The 12,765-nt window shown below is 64.2% G+C and overlaps 1 protein-coding gene across 1 annotated transcript in view; it reads left to right on the forward strand.

The window, feature by feature from the left end:
- The first annotated feature begins 3,622 nt into the window (after positions 1-3,622).
- RAP1GAP (RAP1 GTPase activating protein) overlaps positions 3,623-12,765 on the forward strand; it is a 47,928-nt gene continuing 38,785 nt past the window's right edge. Inside the window, exon 1 of the mRNA XM_019496921.2 lies at positions 3,623-3,653. The gene's annotated coding sequence lies outside the window, so the exon portion shown is untranslated. The remainder of the gene's footprint in view (positions 3,654-12,765) is intronic.

Raw genomic sequence — 12,765 nt, forward strand, 5'->3', positions numbered from 1 at the left:
TGCCGGGGCCCTGGTGGGCACGCCAGCTGGGTGCCCGGTGCCTGCCAGTTCTGGCCCAGCCTCTGCTAAGGGCCTCCCTCGGGCCTCCTGCCAAGGCAGAGCTAATGGGTCCCTCGGAGAGCCGGTGCCAGCTGCTCCAGAGCCGCCGGGGGTGGAGAATTGCGGGCTGGCGGTCGCGGAGAGCCCCGGCCCTGCCTGCCTGCGCTGCCCGGAGCCGGTGGGGCTGGAAGGAAGCTGCCGAGGCGGCGGGGAGGGGTTTGGGTGAGGCGAGGCAAGGCCGGGCAGTCACTGCCACTCTGGACTCTGCAGCTGCAGGAGCTGGCGACCGGAGCGGGCGGCCGGCATGAGCGCCAGGAAGCGGAGCTTCACCTTCGGGGCCTACGGAGGGTACGTGCCGCGGTGCGGGGGCTCTGCGTCGTGCAGCTCTGCCCGCGCCCCCAGGCCCAGCCCCAGCTCAGCCAGTATGCCCCAGCCCCTGCTCTCCCAGTACAGGCCTCCCCCAGCTCAGCCAGTATGCCCCAGGCCCAGCCCAGTTCCCTCTGTCCCAGCCCAGCTCTGCAAGCGCAGGCTGTTCCTTGTGCTCCGGCCCCGTTTCCCCGCGCCCTGTCCCTGCCCGGACCCGCTCTCCCGGCTCCCTCCAGCTCTGCCCCCGAAGGCATCAGAGCACGGATGGGCACGGGGTGCCTCCGGCATGGTGCGGGCTCACGCGTGGCACAGGCCAGGGGCGGCACTGCCACCCCCCACGGCCCGCCTCTCACAGCTGGGACCCAGGGGAGATGCCTTGGCGCTAAGCACCCAAGTCTGGATGCCTGGGCTCCTGGGTCCCACTTGCCCTGCTCATGGCTGGTTGGATATCTGTGGACAAGCCCTCTTCCCCGCTTCATGCCTCAGTTTCCCCCTCCGCACTGATGGAGCTTGTTTTCCTTCTGTGGGTCCGGGACGTGTCACACCTGGGGAGATCCACATCGGGGCTCAGGTGCCCGCGGGCTGGTCCTCGCCTGTGGGGCTGCAGCAGGCTGGTGCGAGCGTCTAGCCCGGCGGGGAGCATGGGCAACCTGCGGCACGCATGTCACCAGTGGCATGTGTGTGTGGCACACGGCAGACCAGGGAGAGGGCAGGCAACGCAGCAGCAGATAGGGCAGGGAGCAGAAAGCAGAGCAGCCTGTAGGGCAGGGGGCACAGGGCAACAAGGAGAAAGCAGAGCATCTGGTGGGGCAGCGGGGCAGGGTGAAAACCCATGCTGCTGACCCCGGGGCTGGCCGTGCCCCCGGGTGCTAGCAGCTGTCCTCCCCACCATGTCATTTGGGGCCCACAGGTGCTGTCCTGCCCAGGCCAGGCTGGGTCCAGGTGGCCTCATGCTGGGGCCAGGTGCTGGATGCTGTCCAGGCCACGGCCGTCTAGCACCACTGGGGAATCCCGGGGGATGGAGGCTGCTGTGCTCAGCCCTTTGCCCTGGGGGGCATATGCCAGCTCCCTGTGCCCACAGGGCGTGCGGGCGGCAGGTGGCACCTCGTGTCTGGGCTCACGGCGGGGGGGTGTGGAGCAGACCAGCCCCTGGCCCTCGTGGACTCGGGCCCGAGCTGCCCCCATGTCCCAGGCGGAGAAGCCGGAGCTGCCCCACTGCCCCTGGCCCCCTGCTGGGCCCAGCCAGGACTGCAGCGGGGCAGGAGAGAGCGGTCCCCGTTGTCTTGCAGGCCTGTGTTTACTCCTCTGCATGTCCTCCCTGCTGGCGCCGCGGCCCCCGGTGCATTTGTTGCCTGGAAACCCTCTGCGCGGCCCGTCCCCAGGCCTCGGGGACGGTGGAGCAGGCAGCGCGAGCCGCGGGGCCAGGCGGGCTGGGAGCAGCACATACCTGCGTCGCCAGCGCCTGCAGCATCGCGGCAGAAGGGCTCCGGGATGGGGCAGCTGCCTCGACAGCCGTGTTGTGGCCCCGGCTGTCTCCGTCCTTCCCCCCGAGCCCCTTCCATGCCAGCTGCTCCGGGCTGGGATGGGAACCCAGGTGTGCCGGCTCCGGCCCCTGCAGCGTGCTGGCTCTCTGTGCGGCCCTGGCCAAGCTGCCCCTTGGGCTTTCGTGGCAAAGACGTGGTCGGTCCCCTAAACCCCCTCCCTCCCTGGCCGGCCTCGTGGGTGCGTAACGGGGTGGGAGAGGCTCAGCTAGCTCTGCTGCGCTGCCATCGCCTTCCCTGCAAGGGAGAGGTGCCCTGGTGCTGTCCACGTGTGTCAGGAGGTGACGTGGTTGCATTGAGCCCCAGCTGCCAATATACGGCTTGCAAAGAGATGGGCAGGGGCAGGTGGGGGTGCCTAGGCTGAAACCAAGGGTTTAACCCTGCTCCCTGGTGCATTTCCAGCCCCCTCAAAGCACCTGGTTGCTGCGCTGGCTAGAAACGGGCAGGGGACTGACCAGCCTGTTTGGAGCCAGGGGACACCGAGGAGTGGGTGCCGGGGGCCAAGCAGCACTGCCCCACTGGAGCCTGGGCCAACTCGGCCGTGGTGTGCCCCGATGTCAGGGGAGCGGGGCTGAGCTCGGACCCGGGCTCTTTACGACCCTCCACTTGAGTGGTGGCTGCGGCTGGCTGTGCCCGTCACGTGTACCTGAGAGCCGGCACGAGCTCCAGAGCCTTGCACCATGATTCAGGCCGGCTGCAGCCCCCGGGGTGCCTCCAAGCCCTCCCAGGGGTGCTGATGGGGCAACACAATGGGCATGATAAACCCAGACGTGGCAACGGGGTTAAAAGTTGTCCGACCTGCTGGGGTCTGCCTGGCTCTGGTACCCTTCTGTGCTCCCAAGCAGAGCCAGCGTGGCCCAAGGGGTGGAGAGCCGTGGTCTCAGCCCTGTTGCGTGTGGGGGGCCTGGCTGCCAGCGCCGGTGCTTGCAAACGCGCCGTGTTTAACCCTAAACAGCTGGGAGCGCGGCACGGCCGGTCAGACTGGTTCCAGGGTCGAGGCCGGAGGCTCGGGCTTGTTTGTTGTTTGTGCCCTTGCCCTTTGGCACAGATTGCCCCGATGCTGCTGCCGGACAAGGGGGAGCAACCGTCTCCACAAGCGGGGCCCCTTGGTGCTGGACCAGGCTCCCATCCAGAGCACCAGCCCGGGTGGCTCGGCCTCCCTCCCCTGCTCCATGGGAGAGGATCAACATGGCTCCACGGTCCAAGCTGCTCTCAATCATGCCAGGGCCCTGGGGAGGGTCCCCCTGATGCTGGGGTGCCATCACGACCCCGCTGACCCTGCCGACAGCCCCTCCTCATGCCACCTGGACGAGAAGCCTGCCCCACTCCCCCAGCCCCGGGATCTGCTTCTCGGTTGCCCCATGACTCCTCCAGCCACGCTTACAGGCTTCCCCCGGCCCTCTCCGTGCTCCCCTCTGCGTCAGCCTTGGGGGGGCTGGCTAGTCTGGATTTGATCCTAATGCCCCTGGGCAGCAACTGGACGGTGGGTGCCACAGTGCCGCAGCGTGACGGGGTTGCCTGCATGGGTTTAGACGAGGATTTGCACCGGGTGGCTTGGACAGGCGGGGGCCTGGAGGGGAGGTGACCCCTGTGGCTCCTTCCAGCCCTGCTTTCCTATGACCTGACTCCTAGGGTCAGGACCCCTCTGACCCCTCTCTCCTTGTTTTTCAGGGTGGACAAGTCGTTCATCTACCCCAGGAACCTCCGGTGAGTACAGCGCCGCGTTTCCGCGGGGAGGGCGGCCGGCTCGGGCAGGCAGGGATGGTACCTACTGGTCCCAGGGGCTCATGAAGGCGGTGCCCTTGGGGGTGACTAATGCCAGCGAGGGGAAGGAAATGGCCTCAGAGGCAGAAACAAAACCTCAGGGCAGGGGACATCGATCTCCATCTCGGCGCGCGAGGTGTGGGGCTGGTCGCAAGTGTCTGGAGCGAAGCGGCCACGTCCGGGCAGGCACCGTGCAGCAGCCAGCTCAGCCTCCAAGGTGCAGGAAAGGGCTCTGGGCAAGAGCAGATGCTAAATCTGGTGGTAGGCTGGAGGGAGGGATAATTAAAGTCCTGGAGGTGAAGGGAACAGGGGCTGAATGAAGTGCACGGTGGGTTGTCTGTGAGAGAGAGATGGCGCCAGGCGGGCCTGACAGCTCCTTCCGATAACAGCTGATTTCCCAGACAAAGGCGGTGCAGCGGGTCTCGGCTCCCAGGGCTTCAGCAAAGCACTTGAGGCCGTTCGTTAAGCTGGAGAAGAGGGGAATTAGGGGAAGCGCTGGTGATGCGGTGCGGGGAGGGGAGTCAGGCTGGCGGCGACGACAGGGGAGCCGTCTGCCTCACTCTTTCTGCTTGTGACCTTGGTGTACGAGGTGGGCGTATGGCCGTGCCACCGGCTGAGGAAACGAGGCCATGGCGACGCGCCGGGGGAGAGCATCCGGAGTGCACGCGGTGACCCCGAGGAGCAGGGGGATGCACACGGGGCAGCGGTGGCATTTCCAAGAGAGGCAGGAGCGAGCCCGTGCAAGGCAGGGGCCGTGGGACCTGGGATGGAGAGGCGCCTGCACGCTGGACCGGGGCAGGGGAAGGAGGGAGCCTGGAAGAGCCAGGCTCGGTTCGCCCCGCCGAGCAAGGGGGCAGAGGGACGGGAGCCCATGCCAGCGGCACTGCGGGGCAGGCATCGAAGGGAGGCGATTCCTGGCGCTGCGTTGGGTGGGAGCCTGGAAGGGAAGCCCAGGGGCACGCTCCCTCCCCTGGAGCCCGGATCGGGCCCTGCAGCTGGGGCAGCCTTCCCCGGGAAACAAGGGGGCCCTGGAGCAGACAATAGGCCCACTCAGGCGCCTCCCTGGCCCACAGCCCAGCCGATGCAGATGCTTGGATGCTTGCCCTCCCTGCTGAGCTGAAAGGGGCATTGTGCTTTGGGGGGAGACGCTCCCCGCTCTGCGGAGGGAGAGCATGAGGGGGGCAGTCCCCAAGGCATCGTGGGCCCTGCCACAGGCACCCCGTGGGCCCGGAGCTGGCCTACACATGGCGTTTCTGCACTGCATCCCAGCCCAGCGCCCGCCTCTGCCTGGGGACGGAGCCGGCAGCCGCGTGGTGGCATCCACATGCCATGCAAAAGGGGTGAGGAGCAGCCTGGCAGCTTCAACCCCGCGGCCCCGGGGGAGCTCCTCCAGCAGCGGGGAAGGTGCTGGGCTGCCAGCTCTGGGGATGATCCCGCATTGCATTACCAGGAGGAGATGCTCCCTCGGCCCCTGGTTGGGGCGTGCAAAAAGGCAGCACAGCCCCGGAGCCCTGGGCTCCTGCTCCCAGCCCTGCCCCGGCCGTGCAACACCCTGTCTGGTCCGCTCAGGCCGCGAGCTCTTGGGGCCAGGCAGCTCTCAGTGCAGCGAGGTCCTGGCCTTCATCGAGGCCTCTAGATGCTAAAGCAGCGCCGGTGCCGGGGCAAGGACTAAGGCAGACGTGGCTGGCGCTCCCAGGGGGAGCTGGGCCCTGCTGTGCAATTCCTGGGTTGCCTTGTGCTTGGAGAGAGCAGCATGAATGCTTTGCGTTGGGCGCCGGGCATGCTTCCGCCTGGCAGGAAGCCGACTCCAAAGGGCAGGCTAGCACGACATCTGTGCCCACCCTCCCCTGGGTATCACTGCAGCAGCTGAAACACCTTGACTGGGGGTCACGGGCATACCTGAGGCTGCTGCCACAGGCACCCCCGCACCCATCCCTCCTGCCCTAAGACCGAAGGGTGCCCTTCGCTGCCAGTCTCAGCCTCCCTGCATTCGTCTTGGGAGCGGCAGGCTCTTCTCTGCTCCGTTTCAGGGTGGGTCTGCCTGGAAGGGAGGCGGGGAGCGCAGGGCACACTCCTGACGTACCGGGGACATGCACAGCAGCGACAAATGCGTGCATTTAGAGATGCAGGCTCCCTGGTGGGCTCTGAAAATGCCAGTCCTCCGAGGAATAGTCCCCTGTGTGCAACAGCCCTTCCGCCCCCGGCATCTCGTTAAATAACTCACCAGCCACTAATTCCAAGCAGCAGGAGGTGCCCTGCCCCCACCGTGCTCCCGAGGAGCCCCCTCAGCTCCTCCTTCCTGCAGGCAACAGATGGTCTTTGCAGCGTGCCCTGAACGCTGCCCAGACCCAAGGCAGCAGCCTGCCTCTGCGCCCGCTCGGAGGAAGCTGCTGAGGGGATTTCTGAGCCACGGGCTGGGCTTCCCCTTGCTCAATGGTAGCCATGTCAGCATGGAAAACCCTGCAGAGCAGTCTTGACCTAAGCTGTTCCTAGCTTGGCACGTGCAGGGCCCGGGGCTGTGGCACATGCACTGAGTGGCTCAGTGCATTTGTCCTCCCTGCACCCTGAAAGGGGGTGCAGCTCTCACACCCATTGCACAGAGGCTAAGTGACATGCCCATGGACACGCGGGGAGTCTGTGGCAGAGCTGGTTTGGGTGAAGACGTGGCCCAGGGGAAGGTCGCTGCTTCAGCCAGGTGTCCAGCAGGGCTGACGTTCCCCCTCCAAGCACCACGAGGCTCCGGTGCCGGCACTGGGTCCCACGGACAGCTGCGTTCCCCAAGAGGGTGGTGTTTGGAGCCAAGCCCGGGCCTGCGGGCAGGGAGCGCTCCCAGGGCAGCCTGGGTCACGGGAGGCCTGTGGGCACCGGGCAGTGGCACGCAGTCCCTCGGCAGTGAGGGTCACGCTCTCCCACGGAGACGTGGGAGGAAAGCATGCACGGCCTCTCGGGCAGTGTGAGCAACGGGGTAATGTGTGCGTTCCCCGGGCATTGTGGGTAATGTGCATTTCTTGGGCATTGTGGATAAGGATCCTACACTGAGCACTGACTACATGTGTCCTTCTCCGGTCGCAGTGGCTAAGTCTTCACAGGTGGCATTTGTGTGCTCATCTCCAAGTTGGCCGAGTTTACTGATGACACCAAACTCTGGGGTAAAGCATCCACACCTGAGGACAGGCGGGCGATCCAGGCTGACCTGGACAGGCTCAAGAAATGGGCGGACGAGAACCTGACGGTGTTCAACGCCGAAAAATGCAAGGTTCTCCACCTTGGGAGGAAAAACCTGCAGCATCCTTATAGGCTCGGCAGTGCTACGCTGGCTAGCACTACGGATGAAAGGGACTTGGGGGTCATGACTGACCACAAGATGAACACGAGTCTTCAACGTGATGCTGCGACCAATAAAGCCACCAAAACACTGGCTTGCATCCACAGATGCTTCTCAAGCAAATCCCATGACGTCTTTCTCCCCTTGTACTCAGCCTTGGTGAGGCCGCAGCTGTAGTACTGCGCCCAGTTTTGGGCTCCACAATTCAAAAAGGATGTGGAGAAGCTTGAGAGAGTCCAGAGAAGAGCCACGCGCATGGTCAGAGGTCAGGGAAGCAGACCCTACGACGAAAGGCTGAGAAAAGCCTGGAAAAGCGCAGGCTCAGGGGTGATCTGGTGGCCACCTATAAGTTTATCAGGGGTGACCACCAAGATCTAGGGGGACGATTGTTCACCAGAGCACCCCAAGGGATGACGACTAGGTCGAACAGTTATAAACTCCTGCGAGACCATTTCAGGCTGGACATAAGGAAGAATTTCTTCGCTGTCCGAGCCCCCAAGGTCTGGAACAGCCTGCCACCGGAGGTGGTTCATGTACCTACATTGAACGCCTTCAGCAGTAAATTGGATGCTTATCTTGCTGGGATCCTATGACCCCAGCTGACTTCCTGCCCCTTTGGGCGGGGGGCTGGACTCGATGATCTTCCGAGGTCCCTTCCAGCCCGAATGTCTATGAAATCTATGAAATCTCCTGGCTAAAGTCCAACCCAGGCCCTTTCCTCTCCCCGTCCTGCTTCCTTGCACATGCACTGCGGGTGCAGGGACTCTCCTCCTCTTCTCTCTGGCTGTTCCACACCAGAGGCAGCTGCATTTGGCAGCGGCGGTGGAGGCCGTGGCTACTGGGGCTGCTTGGACCACGAGGTTTCTTATTTGGTGCCTGACCAGACCGATTGCAGAAGGAGGAAATATCTCATTTGGGGTAGAAGGGCAGAAACAGGACGAAGTGGAGAGCAGGTACCGGCCAGCCAAGACAGGCCCCTGGCTGGAAGGAGCTTGAATGCCAAGGCTGCCCCTCCTTCCTCCGACCATCGATCTTTCCTGAAGGCTGGACACGGCCTCGGCTTCCCCGGCGTGCGGCTGCTTCGCGCATCGATCCCCGGCAGCCTCAGCAGCCAGAAGGGGCCTCGGAGCAAATCGATCCCGCTCCAGCCTGTCTGGGGCCTGCCCAGGTGCTGCTTCCTTCGCCTCTGGCATCGATCCACCCCCGCGCCAGCCCCTCATGCCCTGGGGCCAGGGAATGAGCCGGCCCCCTGCTCTGTCATGCGTCCACGATGCCCTCGGTCCTCTCCCTGCCGCTGGGGGGAGAACGTGGCTTCCTGGGGTCACAGCAGAGGGTCTCTTTGCAGATACACCTGTGACTGCTGTGAGATCCCACCTCTGCCTGTCTGCAAACCACATGTGCCACCCCTGTGCAATCTCGACCTCAAGGCCTGATGGTTGGGAGCTCTTCAGACTCCAGATCTGCCATTTAGGGGATGTGCGGAGGCAGAAAGAGGCAGAGACCCAGGCTCCGTTTGCTGCTTTGCACTGCTTTGAGCAGCCCGCTGAAGAGCCTTTCTGCTGTCTTTGTTTTTGCTTTAAGGGTTTTTTTTTCAATGCTGGGAATTCAAGGTCAAGTTTGTTGTGGGGGCTCAGACAGCCCGAGCGACCAAGCCGGGGAGCTTGCGCAGAGAAGGGACTTGAGCCGAACGCTTTGGAGGTCGTGTCTGCTTCTGGGGGGTGTTTCCCAACACCCAAACCTCAAGCAAGCGCTCGGGACGGGAGCTGTGTTAGGGAGAGGCTCCGTCCTCACTCGCTGCCAGCCCGGCGCCCACCCTGGCCCCCTGCTCTCTCCCAGTAATGAGACACCACGCAGAGCAGTGATTAACGAGGGGGCCGCGTCATGCAAATGAAACATGAATGCGAAATACCAGTGGACCCAGCCGGGCACCACCTGCTGTGGCAGCTCCTCCATTATACACGGTGCCGATGGTTTTGTCACGTCCTTCACGGGGGCACGTGGAAAGGACTCTGCATCCCGCTCCATCCTTGCACCGCATGCATTATCGCATGGGCTCGGAGACCCGTGGCGCCAGCCGAGGGCTGGGGCTTCAGGTGGGGAGAGGCACGTTGCACGGGGTACGTTGCAGCCGTGCAGCACGGGGAGAGCCTGCTCCCACGCCCCTGCCCCGAGCAGCGGTCAAGTCCGGATCTGCTTCCACAGAGGCGGTTTCCAAAGGAGCACAAGCCATGCCCCACAAACCCCATGGGATGTGACCTCCTGCCCTTCAGGCCTCTGAAGAAGGGAGCTGGCTGGGAAACAAGGCTGCGGTTTCACACACGCTGAGGCTTGACCGTCTGCATCTCTGGGAAACTTCCACGGGGCGAGAGGAGGCGGAGAGCGATGCAGAGCGCGTGCGTGCCAAGCACCCACAAGAGATCCTTTCCCAGCCGAAAGGAGCCGAGCCTGCCGGGTGCCGCCGATCTTCCCACCACAGACTCCTTCCCGAGCCCTGCGAGAAGTGCCGGGTTCAAGCCATCCGCCTTTTCTGCGGGAAACGCATTGAGCTGAAAACCCCTGGAGCGAGGGGTGCGTGGCAGGGCTGGCAGCAACCGGCATCAAGGTGACACCAACTTGGGGACTTGCTTGGCCATTGGGGATGATGGAGAGAGTAGAAGCAGAGAGGAGGATCTTGCTGCAGAGAGGAGGATGCAGAGCAGTGGCTGGAAGTTATGGCAAAGTCGGTTTAGGTTGGAGACCAGGGAAAACGTCTTCGGTGTCAGGGCAGGGAGGCGGTGGGATGGACACCAGGGAAGGGAGGACTCTCTGTCCCTGGAGGTGTCAAGGAGAGGCTGGACGGGCACTGCGGTGCAGCGATGCCTGTGCTCTGCTATGGGATTTCCCAAGTTTCTGGGCTGTGCCGGTTGCCCCTACCCACTTTCTGCTCTGTGTGTTAGGGGGTTTGAAGCCTCCCACAGAGGCTGCAGCCCAGGCTGGGGATGGGGCTGGGTTGTGCCAGTGCTCCTGCTGGCACCGACCCTGCACGTCCTGGCTGGAGGGCTGCGAGTGGGGGTACGCTGCTAGAGGGTCTTGCTCCTGCGCTCAGGCTCAGACAGATGCTGTATTTAGGGTCAAGATAGGATGCCCACCCCCCCGTCAGGTTGGCACCGACTTGGAGGGTTTTGCCTTCCCCTGCAGCAGGAGCACGGGCTCTGTCTGGCACCCCTTGAGCATCGATTAACACCCCTTCACACAAGCAAGGCATTGGCGGCTGTGGCAGGTCCGGGTGTGATGTCTGGTGCCACTTCAGGGCTGGCGGCAGTTGTACGAAGAGTTCAGATGACGGGTTTGTCTGGGCTGGTTTGCACAGGGCTGATCCTGCCTCAAGCAGGGCTTGGACTGGATGTGACCTCCACAGCTCCCTGCCAGCCCTGCTTCTCTACGAGGGCTGGGACGGCTGACTGGAGCCCGTCTGTGGCCAGTCGTCTTCGTGGCGGACTATGCCTGATCCCTTGGTCAGAGGCACCCGGAGCTGCCTTGCTGTTAGCACCAAAGGCAAGAGCTGCTTCTGGGCAGGTGGCCGTCCCGCCACAGCCCCTGGGTTGCCAGGCTTGTTCCTCCGCAGCCCGACAGCTGACGGGGCTGGTTCGTGGGTCATTAGCTGGCGGCGTTAGGGTTGCATCCTCGCAGCCCCGTGCCTCGGAGAGCTGCACTGGCAAAGCAGCTGCTCCGCGCAGAGCAGACCCGGCCTGGGCACCGCGAGCTGGCACGCGCTCCTGGCCGTGGCCCTCCTGGGAGGACTGTCGGGGCCACGGGACTGGGAGGCGCTGCCTTTGTCTGGCCCATTCGCTCCCCACATCCCGCGGCTGCAGCGTGTCGATAACGGCTGAGATTAAAAGCATCAGATCAATGGGCTGCACCCCTTCCCCCTCCCGCCGGCCAGGCATGGGGCCAGGGATTTGTTCCAAAGCCTGCCTTGAAAGGCAGAAAATCCCCCGGCCAGGAGCGCCGAGCTGTCCCTCCCTGCCTGGGGATCGATCCGGACAGACGGGCAGGCTCCTCCTTCCTGCCCCGGGCCAGCTCCGTGCGCCTCGGGGCACTGCAGAGAGCCGGGGCTTCGGCTCCCAGATCAGCCAGCTTTGGTGCTGGGCCGGTCGAGGAAACCGTGAACATATCCCTGCCAGCTATGGGCGTTGGCTGCAACCCCGTGGCTTTGTAGGACGTGGCTGGGCCGGGGGGCTGGAGGGATCTGATGGCTGATCATCATTCAGGGCTTGCTAAGTTTCCCCATCGCCGGTCCCATCTAGGCCAGCGGTACTCCATCCTCCCAGGCCTGGCCCAGATAAAGCAGCTCCGGAGGAAAGGGAGGGGGTGGCCCCGGCTGCACGGAGCGCGGGGCCGGAGGGGGCTTGCTCGGGCACAGCGCGGTGGAAAGCAGCTGGGAGCGGAGCGGCGAGGGGCGGCTTGCGTGAGCCGTCCGGCTCTGCAGAGAAGCTGGCAATAGGCAGCAAGGCGCACTGAGCCGGCTCAGGTCTCCCAGCTGCCTGGCAAAGCGGGGAGTCTCCTGGGCCCGAGGGAGCCGCTGGGATTGCTGCAGCCCTCCAGAAACGTGCCCCGGCACCTCGGTCCCCGCAGGCAGGAGCGGGCACCTGCCCTGTGAAGAGACCCGGCTCATTGGGACCGATGGGGCTGATTTCGTAGAGCCCCCGGCCCTGCTCCCGGCCGCCATGCCCTCCAAACGGACCAAGCTGCGCGCACTGGCCATCCTCATCGGCCTGCTGTACCGTGCCCGGAAGAGGAGGAGGCACGACAGGTAGAGACCCTCGCCGTGTCCTTCGGGGTGAGCTGGGCTGGGCTGGGCTCCCCCGGGTCAAGGCTGGCCCTGGTCTCCCAGAGCCAAGGGAGCTGGGACTTCGATGTAGGGGTTCGCGCATCTGTTCGCGGGGGACCCGCAGGGCAGGCAGGCGGCATCAGCATTTGTCTGGCTGTAGAGTAGGCCTCGTGGTGCCAGGTGCTGTACAGACTCGGTGCCATGTGGACACTGAATTAAGCATTAAGCTCTTTCCACCTCTTGCAACCGAAGCTCCCCCCGGGCAGGCGCTGTCCGCGGCTCTCCTTCTACAGCATCTTGCCGGAGGGGCTCAGCCCGGCTCGACCCCGGGGCCGGCGCGTGGGACGAGGCAATGCCGTTGTTCCTTGGAAGTGGTGGGTCGGCTGGCAGACCCCAGGGCTTTCTCTAGCCTGGCTTCACACTACCGCTGGGAGAGGAGACAGATGTTGCACCTCCATTCCCTTTGGGAGGGCGAGGAAGGCCGGAGAGGCGGAGTTGTCGGTGCTTATGCAGTTTTCTATCTGTGTTGAGCTTCAGAAAACCAGGCCTCTCCGCAGAGCCGTTTGGCCAAGGGGCTTGGTCAGCGAAGCATAGCGGGGAATGATCAGCTGGGGAAGGAGCTGTTTGGGTGCTTCACTGATATCCACTTGTGTCCTGCGCGTGCAAGAGAAGCCGGGGAGACAGGGAAGCGCACATCCCAGCCTTTTGGAAATGTCCTCCCAGGGCTCCCCCCCATCCCAGCCACCTCCCGATGTTCACTCGCTGCATCCCGTGATGCATCACAGGGCGCGTGGACCAAGCAGCGGAGCAAGGGGAGGAAGGTTGCAGAGGTTTGGGGTGAGCCCACGGGCACCCCTTCAAGCAGATGGGGTGGTGAGGGAAAAGAGACCCCCCACACACACTCTCATAGGCATTGCACA

Source organism: Alligator mississippiensis, chromosome 13 (assembly GCF_030867095.1).
Source record: "Alligator mississippiensis isolate rAllMis1 chromosome 13, rAllMis1, whole genome shotgun sequence".
Classification (NCBI taxonomy): domain Eukaryota; kingdom Metazoa; phylum Chordata; order Crocodylia; family Alligatoridae; genus Alligator; species Alligator mississippiensis.